This window comes from Capra hircus, chromosome 11, assembly GCF_001704415.2.
Source record: "Capra hircus breed San Clemente chromosome 11, ASM170441v1, whole genome shotgun sequence".
Classification (NCBI taxonomy): Eukaryota; Metazoa; Chordata; class Mammalia; order Artiodactyla; family Bovidae; genus Capra; species Capra hircus.
In genome coordinates, this window is record NC_030818.1 from 48,740,058 (window position 1) to 48,750,868 (window position 10,811).

The window sequence follows — 10,811 nt, forward strand, 5'->3', positions numbered from 1 at the left end:
GTGCGGGGATCAGACTCAGAATGTCAGCCCCAGATGGGGCGGTTAGTCCCTGGGGAAAAGATGGGCTGCGGAGTGTTGCTAGGAGAGGATGGATTCTGGCCTGGAAGATGGGTGCTCATCTCAGCAGAAAGGGAGAGATGGGAGAGGCTCACAGGATGGGAAGGGGCTAGGTACGGTGGTGGGGTGGGAAAGGGGATAAAAAGGATGCTTTGCAGACTCTAGAGTGACGGTAGACTGGTCGCAAACCTGGTTCAACCACAGAACTGGTCAGCAGGGCTACAAAGAACCTCCTGCCCGGGGACAAGGGCCCCATGAGGGCACTGGCAGGGATAGAGGGATCCTGGCTGCTCAGAAAGTAAAGAATCTGCCTGCAATGCAGAAGACCCAGATTCGATCCCTAGGTCGGGAAGATCCCCTGGAGAAGGGAATGGCAAGCCACTCCAGTATCCTTGCCTGGAGTATTCCACGGGCAGAGGAGCCTGGCCGGCGATAGTCCATGGAGTGGCAAAGGGTCAGACACAGGTCCAGGGGCATGTCAAGGCCTGGGCTGGGATGCAGAGTCCCGGCCCAGCAGAGCCGGAGAGGAGCTGTCGAGCATCAGGGGCGCCAAGGGAGTGGGCTGTCACATGAGGAGCTGGGCGGGACAGCTGGGGAGGCTGTGAGAGAGAGGATAAGGGCAGGCAGCCCAGACTCACACTGGGACCCATGTGACTGTGTCCCTCCTCTGTGGTACCCACTTCCCACATAGGAAAGGGCCTGGCATCTTAAAGGGAGCAAGCAGTAGTGAAGAGGTCCCAGGGCGATGGGGACTGGTGAGGTTTGTAGAAGATGTATGTGCTCAGCTGTGACAGTCCACGCTGCTGGAGCAGGAAGTCACAGAGGCCAGGAGGAGAGATTCAGGGGCCCTGGTCCAGTGTCCCCCGAAGATGGTAGCAGGACAACCTGCGTTTGAATCACCCAGAATGTGTAATAAACGTACATCTCTGGCATGCTTTCAACCTGCTGGATCCAACTTATCTGACTGGGTTGGAGCTGTACTATGGAAGGCCAGCCAAGGGGGTTCTCCTCACCTCCATAATGGTGCCATGATCTTTCCCCTCCAGCCCTTCTTCTCTGGCTGGACCCCTACCTGTCCAGACCCCAGGAACACAGGACTCTCCACTTTCCCTCTACCACAATCTGTGTGGGATGTAGTTAACAAATCTTTCCCAAGTGTACCTTGACTCAAATTAAGGACACTTCTAACCTGAAAGAAATGAGTCTCTAATGGTAGAAATTCAGACCTGGAAAGAGCGAGAGGGAGAGTTTGGGGAGTACGTGAGAAACCTTCCAACTAACCCTCAACTTTACTGTATCATTGAGAGGCCCCATAGGTAGCTTTTAAAAAACTTCTTTTCCCTTTATTTGTCAGTTCTTAGAATAGTGAGTTATTTTTCTCTAAGTTATTTTTCCAAATGTCTTTTATTATTATCATTTTGAATTTATGGATTTAAAAAATATTTGATGTGTTTCAATTCATTGCAAGGTTTTTATTTGGTTGGTTTTGTATCTGATGCTCCTTCAGGTTGGCATCTGAGCCCTTTTGACATGAGCCCAGTGAGGTTTGACAGCTTTCTTAACTTCTGATAAAAGATGCTCTGCATTTATCTTGTATAATTGTTGCTCTGTACCTGGAAACAGCCAATTCTCCAAGAAGACTGGATTCCTTTCAGTGAGAAAAGATGCTTGCATATGTTCTCAGTCTCTGAATTCTTTTCAGACTCTTGGCGATCCTACAGACTGCAGCCACAAGGCTCCTCTGTCCATGGGGATTCTCTAGGCAAGAATACTGGAATGGGTTGCCATGCCCTCTTCCAGGGGATCTTCCTGACCCAAGGATCAAACCTGGATCTCCTGCATTGCACACAGATTCTGTACTGCTGAGCCACTGGGAAAGTAGCAAAAAGGTGATTAGAGACCACAATTTGGTCACTATAGGTACTCAGTCAAAGACAGCTTATTTCAGTTTCTCAATCTTCTCCAAGAAGAACTTGAGTTTGGGCCCAAGGGCATCTGAAAGATACCAACCCCTACCCCATTAAGTATGTCTCTTCTTGGAAGTAAGCTTTCTACCCACCTGAGGCAGCTTCACCCCACATACACTCTATCCCACCCCACATACACATACCCACCCACACATACCCTCTATCGTCTCCTCAAAAATGAACCTCAGTCCCCCAGGCTGCCCATCAGCCTCAAAGCCCTCTTCACCATCTTTCTTGGATGCATACTATAGTATGAGGAACATAGACAAGAAAAACATACCTCAAGGGGGTTGCCATAGTTTTATGCCATAGTTTATTCACCTGCAAAGTGAGGTCAAAAAGTATTTTAAATGAGACAATTCAGGCAAAGTTCTTAGCACAGTGCTTGGCAAATAAGCACTAGAAAACTTCATAGATGTGGAGCATTCCTACCAGAGGGTCCTAGTCTTCATGTGCAAATGGAGGTTCTCTGAATCCTTCCCTGACATTCCCAAAGCAGGAGGGCCTGTAGATCCTCACTATGCTACAGATCAGAGACACAAAGATGATTTGTGCTGGGTTTAGGTTTCTTTTGTTAGTTTGTCTTTGGCCACACCACATGTCTCTTGGGATCTTAGTTCCCTGACTGGAGATTGAAGCTGGGCCCTCAGCAGTGAGAGCACATGGGGTCCTAACCACTGGACTATTAGTGAGTTCCTGGCTTTAGACTTTCCAGAGGAAAGGAGCATTCAAAGGAAATAAGTCCCTAGTGTCCCTAGAGGGAGATTTTTTTTTAATATTTATTTATTTGGCTGCCCTGGGTCTTGGTTGTAGCGCTCAGGATCTTTGATATTCATTGCAGCATATGGGATCTTTAACTGTGGCCAGAGGAAACTTTAGCTGCAGTATATGGGGCTTCCCTGATGGCTCAGCAGGTAAAGAATCTGCCTGCAATGCAGGAGACACAGATTCTATCACTGGGTCAGGAAGATACCCTGAAGGAGGAAATGGCCACCCACTCCAGTATTCTTGCCTGAAAAATCCCACAGACAGAGGAGCCTGGTGGGCTACAGTCCAAAGGGTCAGACACAACTGAGTGACTGAACACATATACACATGTGGGATCTAGTTCTCTGACCAGGGATGGACCCCGGGCCACTTGCATTGCAAGCGTGGAATCTTAGCCACTGGACCACCAGGGAAGTCACCAAGGGAGATCCCAAGTTGCAAGAAATAAGCAAATGTGTGTGTGGAGATGATGGGCACTGCAGGACAGGAGTGGGATAATAAGGGTGGTGGGGATCTTGTGTGAGTACAAACCACAGCATGGCAGGGCCTCATGAAATCTGGACCTGTGGGGGCTGAGGCTGCCCTGGGGACCAGCTTCCCTCTCTGTGGAATCAATAAGGCTGGTCACAAATATTCAAATTAGGCACAGCCATGAGGCTTGCTTTAGCCAGTGAATTGTAAGCAGAAGGGGCTGTGCCACCTCTGGCCAGAAGTTTTAACAGCTGACGTGCAACTGGCTGAATTCCCTTCCCCTACGTCTGCGATTGTGGAAGCCTGGGTCAAAAGGGAGTCTCTGTTGCTCTGAGTTCTCATGTGGCCACAGTATAGAGTCTTTCCTGCTCACAGGTGACAGGTAAGTCATGTGGCATCAGGAATAAACTCTTATTGGGCTAAGCCACTGAGATCAGGGGGGATGTTTGTTTCCACAGCAGAACCTAACCTATCCTGACTAATTGTTCTCCACCCATTTTTCAGGGGCTCACTCCCCCTCTCTCTTCTGCATAACTTTTGCTTGCTCAACATTCTCCTGTGGCCCTGTCACTGCCTGTAACCACTTCCTTCTTCAGGATGTCTCAGTTCAGGGAGACAAAGGAAATATTCAAGCTCATCTCTTCCTGCCAGCCACATGTGAGTTGTTGCCCAGCTTATAGACTGGCTCTGTGGGCTAGATACCAATTCCTGGTCCACATAACTGTAGAGGAAGGAGACAGGTGGTGTAGGTGGTATCACATGATACAAATCACAACACCTGCCTGAGGATTTGGGTAGGACATGACTACCTGGAAGGGACTAGAAGTGGGAAGGCACCAGATGGGGGAGCAGGGGAACAGGGGTGTTTGCTTTTAAGCATTAAACCAGCTTAACCTTGGATCTACAATATAGTCAACATCTGGCTGAAACAACACTTCGATGGAACATCTGGATACTTACTCTGCACAGTGTGAAACAGCAGGACCTTTGGCAGCGTCTGTGTGAGTAACCCATGTGGGGTCTCCTCTGTGTGTTTAACATCACATTTGGGCTTTCCTCTGCCTGTAACAGAAAACCAGACTCAAACTGGGTTTAAAAGTTTTAAAGGGAAATTCTTAGCTCCCTGGGCTAAAAAGTCTAGAGAAGAGGCTGGCTTTAGGTAGGTGTTAATCTAGCAATGAACAATATTACCAAGGACCCAGTTTCTTTGTATCCTGCTAACAGCTTTATCCCCAAACTGACTCCCCTCAGAGGACTCCCAAAGGCTATCAGAAGTCCCCCTGGTTGCATTTACCTCATTCAATCACAAGCATGGAATTGTATCTGTCTCCGTATCCCTAGCAAAAGGCTTGACATCTACTCTGATTGGACAGAATGGGGTCATGTACTACAACTGATCCCTTCACTATGACCTAAGGGTACTGGAATGGGCTGATGTACTTAGTCACATGCTCCACTTTGGAGCTGGAGAAGGAGCAAGCTTCTTTGGAACCCCAAGGACCTCCAAGTACAGGCTGGAAAATGTTAGGTAGGTAAAAGGAGCATGAAACTTCGCATCCTGCTAGATATAGTGACTCAGCTGCAAACAGTCTGCCTGCTAATGCAGGAGATGAGGGTTCAAACGCTGGGCTGGGAAGATTCTCTGGCAACCCACTCCAGCATTCTTGCCTGGGAAATCCCATGGACCAAGAAGCCTGGCAGGCTACAGTCCATGGGGTTGCCAACAATCAGGGACAACTTAGCAACTAAACACACACACAGAACTGGGACTAAAGTGAGGCAAATGATGAAGCCAGGGCACAGAGTTAAGGAGGCATTCATTTCCAGGGCTGGGTTCCTCTCTTGCTTTACCCCAGTCCCAGCTCTGGCTGCACAACAAATTATTCCAAACTTGGTGGCTTCCCTTGTGGCTCAGATGGCAAAGAGTCTGCCCACAATGCAGGAGACCAGGTCTGATCCTTGGGTTGGAAAGATACCCTGGAGAAGGGCATGACTACTCACTCCAGTATTCTTGCCTGCAGTATTCCATGGACAGAGGAGCCTGGCGGGCTACAGTCCATGGGATGGCAAAGAGTCAGACGTGACTGAGCAACTATCACTTTCACTTGGTGGTTTCAAACAAGAAACATTTATTATCTCATGGTTTCTGTGAGAAAGTCAGCAATTTGAGAGTAGCTTAACTGGGGGTTTCTGGCTTGGGGCTTTCTCATAAGGTTGCAGTCAAGATGTTGGCTGGGACTGCATTTATCTGAAGACTTGCCTGGGGCTGGAAAACCCACTTCCAGAGTGGCTTCTTCACTCAGCTGACTGTAGAGGGTTGAGTTCCTCCCCCTTGAGGACTTCTTTGTAGGGCTGCTGGAGTGCCTTCATGGCCTGGTGGCTGGCCTCCCCAGAGAAAGTGATCCGAGAGAGAGCAAGGAGAAAGCTCCGCTGTCTTTCATACCTAGTCTCACAATTCACACACCATCACTCCTGTCATTTTCTATTCATTAGAAATGAATCACTAAGTCCAATCCCCCACTCAAGGGGAGGAGAATATGCTTCCACCTTTGAAGGAAAGATTGCCAAAGAATTTGTAGACATATTTAAAGATGTCATGTGAGGGCGGCTGGGAGGGAGACTCAAGAGGAAGGGATATGTGTATGTATACATGTAGCTGACTCACTCTGTTGTACAACAGAAACTAACACAACATTGTAAAGCAATTATACCCCAATAAAATTTTTTTTAATTTTTAAAAGATACCATGTGAGGCAATAAGATGACTGGGTCACTAAAGACAGCCGTGTATAATTGTTTCTTTATGTCGCATTATCTAAGGCCAAGAGGACACATACTTTATCTCCTGTGCCAACTTTGACAGGTAATAACGGTCAGAAGAGGAGATCTATAAGTGATTAGTAATGTTTGCCCTAAGCCTAACCAACAGCCATGGCTCCCTATAACATGGGGGCCTATTTCTTTGATAAAAGAAATTCATCTCTTCAGAATCCGGTTGCTCAGAGAAGGTGGGCCCCAGATAATGAATCAGGAATGGCCTAAACCAACCCTCCCATGGGAATGGGTAATGCCATTCTCCCTTGCCAGAATTTCATTGGGGGACACAGATGTAACTCAGTCTAGCCAAATTTGAATTGTGGTGCTGGAGAAGACTCTTGAGAGTCCCTTGAGTGCAAGAAGAACAAATCAGTTCATCCTAAAGGAAATCAACTCTGAATATTCATTGGAAGGCCTGATGATGAAGCTGAAACTCCAATACTTTGGCAACCTGATACAAAGAGCCGACTCATTGGAAAAGACCCTGATGCTGGGAAAGATCAAAGGCAAAAGGAGGAGAGGGAGGCAGAGGATGAGATGGCTGGATGGCACCCCTGACTCAATGGACATGAATCTGAGCAAACTCCTGGAGATAGCGAAGGACAGGGAAGCCTGGCATGCTGTAGTCCAGGGGGTTGCAAAGGGTCAGACACAACTGAGCAACTGAACAATAACAACAGTCTAGCCAAGAGAAGGGGAATTCTGATGGAGAATTTCTGGGAAAGGTTATCCTCTCAGTTAAAATGACACTGATGAGGAAAATACTTCCTTTGAAAGCAATTTTAGGATATAATGCTTAGAGGTCCAGCTGCCATCTTATAACCAAACAGAAAAGCTATGAGAATATCTGAAAAATGGAATCAGAGCCCAGATATCACACAGCTATCAAGTTAACCAATCCTGGAACTTCCCTCCTCTGGACTTCTCATTTTGGAAGATATCAAATGCTTTTACTGAACATTCTGATTGGGTGTATTGTTACTGACGGCCTAAAGCAACCTAGCTGACATGTGAGATGGTCCCGTATTTTATGTACCTTCATGTACCTTGAGGGAAACTGGACCAGTTCCTTCCTTACATCCTGGCTCAGTATGACGTCACACCCATCTTCACAACCTCCAGGTACACTCTGGAGCCTCTTCTTGACTAAGTGGGAGAGTTGATAGAACCCTGCACTGGATTTTCTTTCCTTGTTTTAGATGCAGGCCTTCTCCAGAGACCTCACCAAAGTATCTATAGCCCACTTCTGGTCTGGGCCCCAGAAGCAGGCTAATCAGTCTTTGAGAAGAGAGAGGACTCCTGACCCCCAAGGAACTTGCCTAAGGCAGATCCTTAGACCCAGTCATCCTGGGGGGGAGCCAGGTGTGCTGGGAGGTCAGGTCTGGCCATGAGTACAAGCTGCTCCGAAGGGTTTTAACCCTCTTTCCCTTCCTGTCCTGTCCGCTCCTCCTTCGAAGAGTTTCCCTTCCTCTTTATTTTCCTGTCCCAATAACCAGTCTCCTTCTTTCTCATTCTTTCTAATATGGACACAGGGATGCTCACAACAACTACATTTCCCAGCCTCCCTTGCAGCTAGATGCAACTGCAAGATGTAGATGCAGGGAGCTGGCAGGAGAAGTCACGTGTGTAACGCCCTCTTGGGTCTCTCTTGGGCATGCCCTCCCCCCACCCCTTCCTCCATGCTGCAGCTGGGAACTGTTAGGAATGGTAGAAAAGAATGCGAACCTGGGTTCCAGCTTTAGCCCTGGACCCCCTACCTACAGCTGTATGTGGGAGAAACCACCCTCTTGTTTAAGCCTCTGTTGGGCTGAGGTCTCTGTAACCTGTCGCCCTTTCTCTCACCTCTCTGCCCTCTCTCTCTCCTCTTCCCTCTACTGTCCTCTCTTCCTTCTCTGTTTCCCTCCTGATCTTCAGACCCCCTCACCTTCCTTTCCTCTCTTCTCTCCAATCCAGTGTGTGTGTTTGTGTGTGTGTGCATGCACAATCAATCGTGTCCAACTCTTTGTGACCCCATGGACCGTAGCCTGCCAGGCTCTTCTGTCCATGGGATTCTCTAGGCAAGAATACTGGAGTGGGTTGCCATGCCCTTCCCCAGGGGATATTCCCGACCCAGGGATTGAACCTGTGTCTCTTGCATCAGCAGGCAGATTCTTTACTGCTGAGCCACCTGGGAAGCCCCACAAACCCACTGGCCCCTTGCAAAGTGGCAGATGGTGACAGCAGGGAGCCAAGAGCCCAGATGGCTCTCTTGCTGCCCAGTTCCTGTGAACACCATCCTGTCCTGAGGGTCATGACCAGCCGGGGGCTTGTTCCCACTCCGAGGTGTCTCCCATCATGTCCAGCTCTGTGATCAGACTAGTCTGCTCCGGGGAGGTGCAGAGAGCCAGCCAGGGCTCCAACCCCAGGCAGGCCATCCTGTGGCCCCATGCCCAGTGTCCAGCTCCTGTCTCATGATTCTGCGGTGACTGCTGTGATGCCCAGCACTGGAGGCTTGCCTGGGCTAGAGCCCATCTGGCTATGCCCTCTGGCTTCCCCAGAAGGAAATGCTCTTGATGTCGGCGAAGCTAAAGCCAGCCTGAGCCGGGGGTGGGGCTGACCACTTCTAACTCTTACTCTTCAGCTCCAGGTCTGAACTCTGCACAAGTGAGTGAGGGTGGCAGAAGAAGAGAGGGCAGCAAGGGTGCTGTCTCCCCAAGGGCAGCAAACCACTCGCAAACCACCGTGACCTCCCTGCTCCCAGCCCTGCCTTCTGAGCCCTGGTGCCAGCCTCCTGTCCCTGCTCAGCCCTCACAGGCAACAGATGGTGCCTTGAAGACAAGCCCTGGGTCCTGGCCCGGGTGCAGATGTCAGCTGTGGCGGGACTCCCCTTTCACTCTACAGCCCAGCAGCCAGGGCAGCCCCCAGTCATCACCTGGCTCAGCAGGCTTGGCGGGGCTAGCAGAGCTGAGCCCAAAGAAGCCACAGGCAGAGTGTTAGTGGCCTTTTAGGGGTGGCGGTCTGGCTTGTGTGGGAGGAGAGGTGGCTGAGGCCCCAGGGAAGGTAGAAGAGCCGCGAAAGAGGAGCCAAACTGGGCCTTGCCCACAGTGCTGGACGTGGATTGCAGGGCCTCTGCTGGGCTCAGTTCATAGAAAGAAGATGGACATCCGTTGGCCTCTGGGCTGCTGCTGGTGAGGTCCTAGACCCATAGAAGGCCCCACCCTGTGCCACCAATCACCACCCCCACCCCACCCCCCCGCCAATCCGGCCAAACTCCTTGACCCAAGCCAGCCCTGGGCAAGGGGCAAAGCTGGCAACGAGTCCACCTGGCCACTCCCGGATCGGTTACTGACCGTCAGCACGATGTCCTGACAGCATGATGTCACGTCAGAATTCTCTAAACACTTTCCATCTGGAGTCAACCATCCCTGCAGCTGCTGTGAGGGCCGCGCCCCACTGCCAGCCATGGGATCGGATCTAGTGTCGTGGTGGAAGCCAAGCTTAGGACAGGCTTAGGAAGAACAAAGTCAAGGCAGGGGCTGCTGGGGGAACAGGGAAGCCCTTGTGGGGCTCAAGTGCAGAAGCTCTGAGCCTGTGGGGAGTAGGCAGAGGCCCATACAGGTCAGGGCTGGGCCGAGAGCCCCCAGGCAGGGGCTCAAGGGGGAAGTCAGAGGCCAAAGACTGTTCGGGAAGCTTACATAAAGCCTCTTTCTCAGCCTCTGTCTCCTCCCCCCTTGTCTCTCACACACATGTACCTTCATCCCCGTACCACCCTTCTGTGCTTTACACTCCCAAGTCTTTGAGCTTTGTTCACATACTTCTGCCAAGAGAGCTCTCACTCCTCCTGGTGACTTTATATCATCCTTCAGAGGGCAACTCGAATGTCACCTCCTCAGTGACACAGCCCCCTGCTTTGACCCCACTCTGCCCCTCCTCCATGAATAGGTTCTCAAGAGTCCGTCTCTGAGCTCTTCAACCACCTGGCAGTGTTGGCAGACAGTTCACTGCCCAGCTGCCCACCTCTGCCACTGACGAGGGGCACCCCAGGCGGATGCCGAGGCAGCCTGCAAGAGCTCAGGTGTGACTTGGTCCTCCATAGACAGTCCCAGGGCCTGCCCTTGGGGGGCTTTACACACAGGCATGAGGACACGCTGGTGGGTCACTCCATTGCCCCATGCTGAGCACATGGGGATCAAACAAAGAGTTACTGATTGAATGCATTTTCAAAATTTATTTATTTTTAATTGGGGGCTTCCCCAGTGGCTCAATGGTTAAGAATCCGCGTGCAGTGCAAGAGATCCAGGAGATGTGGGTTCGATTGCTGGGTCAGGAAAATAGCCTGGAGAAGGGCATGGCAAGCCACTCCAGTATTCTAGCCTGGAGAATCCCATGGACAGAGGAGCCTGGCGGGCTACAGCCCAGTGGGTCACAAAGAGTCAGACATGACTGAGGCAACTGAACACACACACACATTTTTAATTGGAGGATAATTGCTTTACAATGTTATATTGTTTTCTGCCATAGATCAACACGAATCAGCCATAGGTATACATGATTTCTCTCCCTCTTGAACCACCCTCCCATCTCCCCCATTCCACTCTTCCAGGTTGTCACAGAACACCAGATGCAACAACTTCCCGTTAGCTATATTACGGGCCTCCCTGGTAGCTCAGATGGTAAAGAATCTGCCCGCAATGTAGAAGCCCCAGGTTCGAGCCCTGGGTCAGGAAGATCACTTGGAGGAGGAAATAGCCA

At 50.3% G+C, this 10,811-nt stretch overlaps 1 long non-coding RNA gene across 1 annotated transcript; it reads right to left on the bottom strand.

The window, feature by feature from the left end:
• On the bottom strand, positions 1,469–9,484 carry LOC108637111. The gene is made up of 4 exons (XR_001918753.1): positions 9,410–9,484; positions 4,224–4,325; positions 2,305–2,345; positions 1,469–1,927 (listed from the first exon to the last, which is right to left on the bottom strand). It is a non-coding gene; the product is annotated as an uncharacterized LOC108637111 (long non-coding RNA).